The sequence below is a fragment of the Tupaia chinensis genome, unplaced genomic scaffold, assembly GCF_000334495.1.
Source record: "Tupaia chinensis unplaced genomic scaffold, TupChi_1.0 Scaffold000028_1, whole genome shotgun sequence".
Taxonomy (NCBI): Eukaryota; Metazoa; Chordata; class Mammalia; order Scandentia; family Tupaiidae; genus Tupaia; species Tupaia belangeri.
The window spans coordinates 3,643,508-3,650,779 of record NW_006159458.1 but is presented as its reverse complement, the minus strand read 5'-3'; the positions used below and the strand labels follow the sequence as shown (position 1 = coordinate 3,650,779).

Here is a 7,272-nt window from a genome sequence, read left to right as displayed (position 1 = left end):
ACTCTACTTGGCCATGGTGTATAATCTGTTTAATATGCTTTTGTATTCAATTTGTTAGTTTTTTGTTTGGGATTTTTTCATCAAGGATATTGATCTGTAGTTTTCTTTCTTTCTTTCTTTCTTTCTTTCTTTCTTTCTTTCTTTCTTTCTTTCTTTCTTTCTTTCTTTCTTTCTTTATGCCATTGTCTGCTTTTGGTATCAAGATGATAGAGGCCTCATAGAATGAATTTGGGAGAGTGCCTTCTTTTAGATCATTAGAAATAGTTCAAGGAGCATTGGGTTAACTCTTAAAAGTTTTGTGGCACTTGGGACCAACAAATGCCATAATGGTTATGTCACTGGATTCTCATGTAGTTGACAGGTTTGAGTCCCAGACCCAGTGGCTTAAAATTCACACCGGGACGTGTGCATGTATGCTCAAACTCCTGAGAGGATGCTGGAGGAGAAGGGATTGCAGCATGGCTATGCACTCTGAGGGTGATTTCTTACTTTCTGTCCCTCTGTCTCACTCTTTCTCCCTGGTGAGCGCATGCACCCTATAGCATAAATTTCTATTAAAAAAAAAAAAAAGTTTTGTAGAACTCAGAAGTGAAGCCGGATCTGGGCTTTTCTTTGCTGGGAGACTATCACTGATTTAATTTCACTTTTTGTTATTTATCTATTCAGGCTATCTATTTCTTCCTGGTTCAATCTGATAAGTTATATGTTTCCAGAAATTTGTCCATCTCATCAAGATTTTCTAGTCTGTTGGCATATAGCCACTTGTATTCTCCCATTATCTGTTGAATTTTTGTGGTATTTGCTGTACTTATTGCCTGTTTAATTATTGATTTTATTTCTCTCTTTCCTTTCTGTTTTCCTTTCTTAGGCTATCCAGTGGTTTGTCAATTTTGTTTTTCCTTTCAGAAAACCAGCTTTTTTGTCTTACTGAGTTTTTGTATTCTTTAATTATCAATTTCATTGGTTTCTATTCTAATATTTATTTTTTATTTTCTCCTAGCATTTTGGGGTTTTTTGGTTGTTTTGATAGTTCCCTAAGATGTGTTGTTACATTATTAATTTGCATCACTCTTTTTTTTTCTTGTGAGCATCAACTGCCATGAACTTCTCTCTTAGCACTGCTTTCACTGTGTCCCAAAGATTATGGAATATCATGTGTTCTTTATCATTGATTCCAAAGAGTCTTTAAGTTTTAATCTTAGTTTCTTCAATGGCTTTGAAGTCATTCAGGAGTAAATTGTTTAGTTTCCATAGTTTTGTGTATTTTCCAAGATTCTTTTAGTTGTTGATTTCAAGTTTAATTCCATTGTGGTTGCAAAGATGCTAGATAGAGTATCTATACTTTTGCATTTGTAATGACTTGTTGTCCTATTATGTAGTCTTCGAAAATGTTCCATGTGAGACTGAGAAATATGTGTTTTGTAGTTGTTGGGTGAAATGTTCTATAAATGTGTCTGTCACATTCATTTGGTTTATGGTATCATATATTTCTGTGTCTATTTTTTGTTTAGATGACCTGTCCTGTGCTGACAATGGGGTGTTGAAGTTCCCAACAATTAGTGTATTGCAATCTATCTTTCTCTTTACATCTAGCAGCCTTTCTTTTGTATTGGTGCCCTGCTGCTGAGTGCATAGATAGTTATAATTGTTATATCTTCTGTTGAATCAGTCCCTTTAATACTATATAGTGTCCAGGGCCGGCAGGTGGCATGATGGTTACACTGGACTCTCACATGGCACCCATGGTTTGAGTCCCAGACCTGTGAGCTTACTTTCTCACTCTCCCTCTCTCTTTTTGTTTGTCTCTCTCTGGCAAATTAAAATAATAATAATAAAAGTAAATGAATAATTCTTTAAAAGTACTATATAGTGTCTTTCTTTGTCTCCTTTTATTTTTTCTTTCTTGAAGTCTGTTTTGTCTGGTATCAGTATCATGATTCTAGCGTTGTTTTTTCGTTTTTGTTTATATGAAATGACTTTTTCTGTCCCTTCACTGTCAGTCTGTGTATGTCCTTATCAGTGAGATTTCTTTCTTTCTTTTTTGGAGAGGTTTTGGCTATAGGGCGCATGCGCTCACCACAGACAGAGAGAGACAGAGAGACAGAAAGCGAGAAATCACCCCCCAGGGGGGATGGCCACACCACAATCCCTTCTCCTCCATTCTCCTCTCGGGATCTTGGGCACGCACGCACATGCGCCCGGCGTGAGTTTTAAGCCACCGGGTCCCGAACTCGAACCGTGGTCAACTATGTGGGAGTCCAGCGACAAAGCCATTACACTAACTGCTGATCCCAGTGAGATTTATTTCTTATAAACATCATATAGAAGGCTCCTGTTTTTTTATTCCATTCAGTCAATCTGTGTTTCTTTAATTAGGGAATTTAATCCATTTACATTCAGCATTATTCTTTAGACATGCAATTATTCCTGCCTTTTTGTTAGTCATTTTCTTAATGGTTTTGTGTTTTTATTTCTGTTTGTCTCCCTTTCACTTTCCTGATGTAGTATTCCCCTGAGTATTCATGAAGAGCTGAGATAGTGTTGGTAAATTCTTTCAGTTTTTGTTTATCTGGAATAATTTTATTTCTTCTTCCCATTTGAAGGATAATCTTGCTGGGTATAGTAATCTTGGCTGATTATTTTTTTCTCTAAGAATTTTAAATATGGGGGCCTGGTGGTTAAGGGCACTGGACTCCCACATGGCCAACTGCGGTTTGAGTCCCAGACCTGGCAGCTTGCTTTCTCACTTTTTCTCTCTCTTTCTAACAAATGCCATAATGGTTATGTCACTGGATTCTCATGTAGTTGACAGGTTTGAGTCCCAGACCCAGTGGCTTAAAATTCACACCGGGACGTGTGCATGTATGCTCAAACTCCTGAGAGGATGCTGGAGGAGAAGGGATTGCAGCATGGCTATGCACTCTGAGGGTGATTTCTTACTTTCTGTCCCTCTGTCTCACTCTTTCTCTCTGGTGAGCGCATGCACCCTATAGCATAAATTTCTATTAAAAAAAAAAAAAAGTTTTGTAGAACTCAGAAGTGAAGCCGGATCTGGGCTTTTCTTTGCTGGGAGACTATCACTGATTTAATTTCACTTTTTGTTATTTATCTATTCAGGCTATCTATTTCTTCCTGGTTCAATCTGATAAGTTATATGTTTCCAGAAATTTGTCCATCTCATCAAGATTTTCTAGTCTGTTGGCATATAGCCACTTGTATTCTCCCATTATCTGTTGAATTTTTGTGGTATTTGCTGTACTTATTGCCTGTTTAATTATTGATTTTATTTCTCTCTTTCCTTTCTGTTTTCCTTTCTTAGGCTATCCAGTGGTTTGTCAATTTTGTTTTTCCTTTCAGAAAACCAGCTTTTTTGTCTTACTGAGTTTTTGTATTCTTTAATTATCAATTTCATTGGTTTCTATTCTAATATTTATTTTTTATTTTCTCCTAGCATTTTGGGGTTTTTTGGTTGTTTTGATAGTTCCCTAAGATGTGTTGTTACATTATTAATTTGCATCACTCTTTTTTTTTCTTGTGAGCATCAACTGCCATGAACTTCTCTCTTAGCACTGCTTTCACTGTGTCCCAAAGATTATGGAATATCATGTGTTCTTTATCATTGATTCCAAAGAGTCTTTAAGTTTTAATCTTAGTTTCTTCAATGGCTTTGAAGTCATTCAGGAGTAAATTGTTTAGTTTCCATAGTTTTGTGTATTTTCCAAGATTCTTTTAGTTGTTGATTTCAAGTTTAATTCCATTGTGGTTGCAAAGATGCTAGATAGAGTATCTATACTTTTGCATTTGTAATGACTTGTTGTCCTATTATGTAGTCTTCGAAAATGTTCCATGTGAGACTGAGAAATATGTGTTTTGTAGTTGTTGGGTGAAATGTTCTATAAATGTGTCTGTCACATTCATTTGGTTTATGGTATCATATATTTCTGTGTCTATTTTTTGTTTAGATGACCTGTCCTGTGCTGACAATGGGGTGTTGAAGTTCCCAACAATTAGTGTATTGCAATCTATCTTTCTCTTTACATCTAGCAGCCTTTCTTTTGTATTGGTGCCCTGCTGCTGAGTGCATAGATAGTTATAATTGTTATATCTTCTGTTGAATCAGTCCCTTTAATACTATATAGTGTCCAGGGCCGGCAGGTGGCATGATGGTTACACTGGACTCTCACATGGCACCCATGGTTTGAGTCCCAGACCTGTGAGCTTACTTTCTCACTCTCCCTCTCTCTTTTTGTTTGTCTCTCTCTGGCAAATTAAAATAATAATAATAAAAGTAAATGAATAATTCTTTAAAAGTACTATATAGTGTCTTTCTTTGTCTCCTTTTATTTTTTCTTTCTTGAAGTCTGTTTTGTCTGGTATCAGTATCATGATTCTAGCGTTGTTTTTTCGTTTTTGTTTATATGAAATGACTTTTTCTGTCCCTTCACTGTCAGTCTGTGTATGTCCTTATCAGTGAGATTTCTTTCTTTCTTTTTTGGAGAGGTTTTGGCTATAGGGCGCATGCGCTCACCACAGACAGAGAGAGACAGAGAGACAGAAAGCGAGAAATCACCCCCCAGGGGGGATGGCCACACCACAATCCCTTCTCCTCCATTCTCCTCTCGGGATCTTGGGCACGCACGCACATGCGCCCGGCGTGAGTTTTAAGCCACCGGGTCCCGAACTCGAACCGTGGTCAACTATGTGGGAGTCCAGCGACAAAGCCATTACACTAACTGCTGATCCCAGTGAGATTTATTTCTTATAAACATCATATAGAAGGCTCCTGTTTTTTTATTCCATTCAGTCAATCTGTGTTTCTTTAATTAGGGAATTTAATCCATTTACATTCAGCATTATTCTTTAGACATGCAATTATTCCTGCCTTTTTGTTAGTCATTTTCTTAATGGTTTTGTGTTTTTATTTCTGTTTGTCTCCCTTTCACTTTCCTGATGTAGTATTCCCCTGAGTATTCATGAAGAGCTGAGATAGTGTTGGTAAATTCTTTCAGTTTTTGTTTATCTGGAATAATTTTATTTCTTCTTCCCATTTGAAGGATAATCTTGCTGGGTATAGTAATCTTGGCTGATTATTTTTTTCTCTAAGAATTTTAAATATGGGGGCCTGGTGGTTAAGGGCACTGGACTCCCACATGGCCAACTGCGGTTTGAGTCCCAGACCTGGCAGCTTGCTTTCTCACTTTTTCTCTCTCTTTCTCTCTCACTCTGTCCCTCTCTGTTCAAATTAAAATTAATAAATACATAAATAAAATGAATAACGTTCAATAAAATAATTCTTCAAAAAAATTATTTTAGGGACCAGCAATTGATGTAATGGCTATGTCACTGGACTCCATGTAGTTGACTATGGTTTGAATCCCAGACCCGGTGGCTTAAACTCTCGCCAGGCGCATGTGCTTGCATGCCCAAGATCCTGAGAGGAGAATGGAGGAGAAGGGATTGTGGCATGTCCATCCTCCCTGGGGTGATTTCTTGCTTTTTGTCTCTTTCTGGTGAGTACACATACCCTATAGCAAAAACCTCTCCAAAAAAATTTTTTTTAAATATGTCTTTCCATTTTTTTCCTTGCCTACACTGTTTCTGTTGCAAGATCTGAGGTTAGTTTGATGGCACATCCTTTGAAAGTTACTTAACATTTTTTTGCCATTTTTAGAGATTTTCAATGCCTTTATCCATCTCTTCTCTTTCTAGAATAACCCATGATGTGGATATTCTGCTGCTTAATACTGTCTAGAATTTCCCATACCTTGGCCTCTTTTTAAAAAAAAAATTGCTGAGAGAAGAAAAGTGAGAAAACAACCCCTAGGAGTGCTGGCCATACTGAAGTCTTCTTCGTTTTCCTTTCAGGATTTTGGGCATGCATGCACATGCTCCTGCCATGGTTTTCAAGCTGCTGGATCTGGAACTAGAACCTTGGCCATGTGGAATCCAGCTCCCTTCCCCATCATGCCACTGGCCGACCCTATCCTCATTTTTTGTTTTTTTTTTGTTTGTGTGTTTTTAGTTTGCTCTAGAGCACATGTGCTCACTGGAGAGAGACAGAGAGGGAAGGTCAGAAATTACCCCCCAGGGGAGATGGCCATTCTCAGGATTTGGATTGCATGCAGGTACATGCCTAGTGAGTTTTGAGCCGTTGGGTCTGGGACTCAAACAACTCAGTTGTCGATGTGGATCAAGCCACCGTAACCTCTGTGCCACCTGCTGACCCTGTCCTCATTTTGTGTTCAAGATCAGAGATTTTTTTCTTCTGTATGTTCTAATCTGTTGTTAAAACTTTTGAGAGATTTTGGTGTCCCGTATTGTGTTCTTCATCTTTAGAATTTCTGTTTTTAACGGTGTCTTTCTGTTTCTGGAATTCTTCTTTCATGTCATGGAATAATATTTTTATCTTCTGGTATTGATTGTCCATTTTCTCTTGCAACTCAGTTGAGTGTTTTGTTTTTGTTTTTGTTTTTTTTTACAATGACTATTCTGAATTTATTTTCTGGCATTTCTGTGATTTCCTGTGTCTTATCTATTGTTAATAAGAAGTTATTATGTTCCTTTGGTGGGTAGATATTTTCTTGTGTGTGTGTGTGTGTGTGTGTGTGTGTGTTTTGTTTTTATGCATCTGGTAGAGTACTCACTTCTGTAATTTTTCAAGTAGATTAGTTCAGGGAGGCCCAGAAGAGCTTCACAGTAGGTGGTATCAATTGGGGCAGATAGCCATTCTCTGGACTTAGTCTGCTGGGAGGGAGAGTGCTGGCCTGCCCTGCCTGTCAGACAGGAGGCAGTAACCAAATACTTTAGTCTCTGTTGGGTCGAGGGTGCCCTCTTTTGCATCTTTTGTACCCTCTGGGCTGTGGAATCTTGATTGTAAGCGGAGCTTCACCTATGGTGGTCTCATAGGATGGTGCAGCTGTCCTGCTGGTGGGGGTGGTGGCGGAGTAGGAAATCCAGTTCAGTTTTGTTGTTTTTTCTGAAGTTACATGGCCATGCACCTTCCTATGATGTTTGTTAGCTTCTTTCCAGTTTCATTGCTCCTCTGTGGGTGAGGACTGCTGGAATTCACAGTGGAAGTCTGGAGTTTGGATCTTGCAGAAGAGCTTCTCTCATCTTATCCCCCAGTGACGGTCAGGGGAAGGTCCTCCGGGGTCTCACTGGCTTCAGGCAATTGATTCCTCCTTACACCTCCAAGCAGCAACTACTGAGACTTGTCCATTTTTAAATTTAAGTTTTAATTCATTTCCTTTAAAATATCTTTATTATTCACCT

At 38.3% G+C, this 7,272-nt stretch overlaps 1 protein-coding gene across 5 annotated transcripts in view; it reads left to right on the top strand.

Moving 5' to 3' along the window:
* Positions 1-7,272, top strand: part of BMAL2 (basic helix-loop-helix ARNT like 2) — an 80,102-nt gene that overhangs the window by 31,775 nt on the left and 41,055 nt on the right. The gene's annotated exons all lie outside the window — the stretch shown is intronic.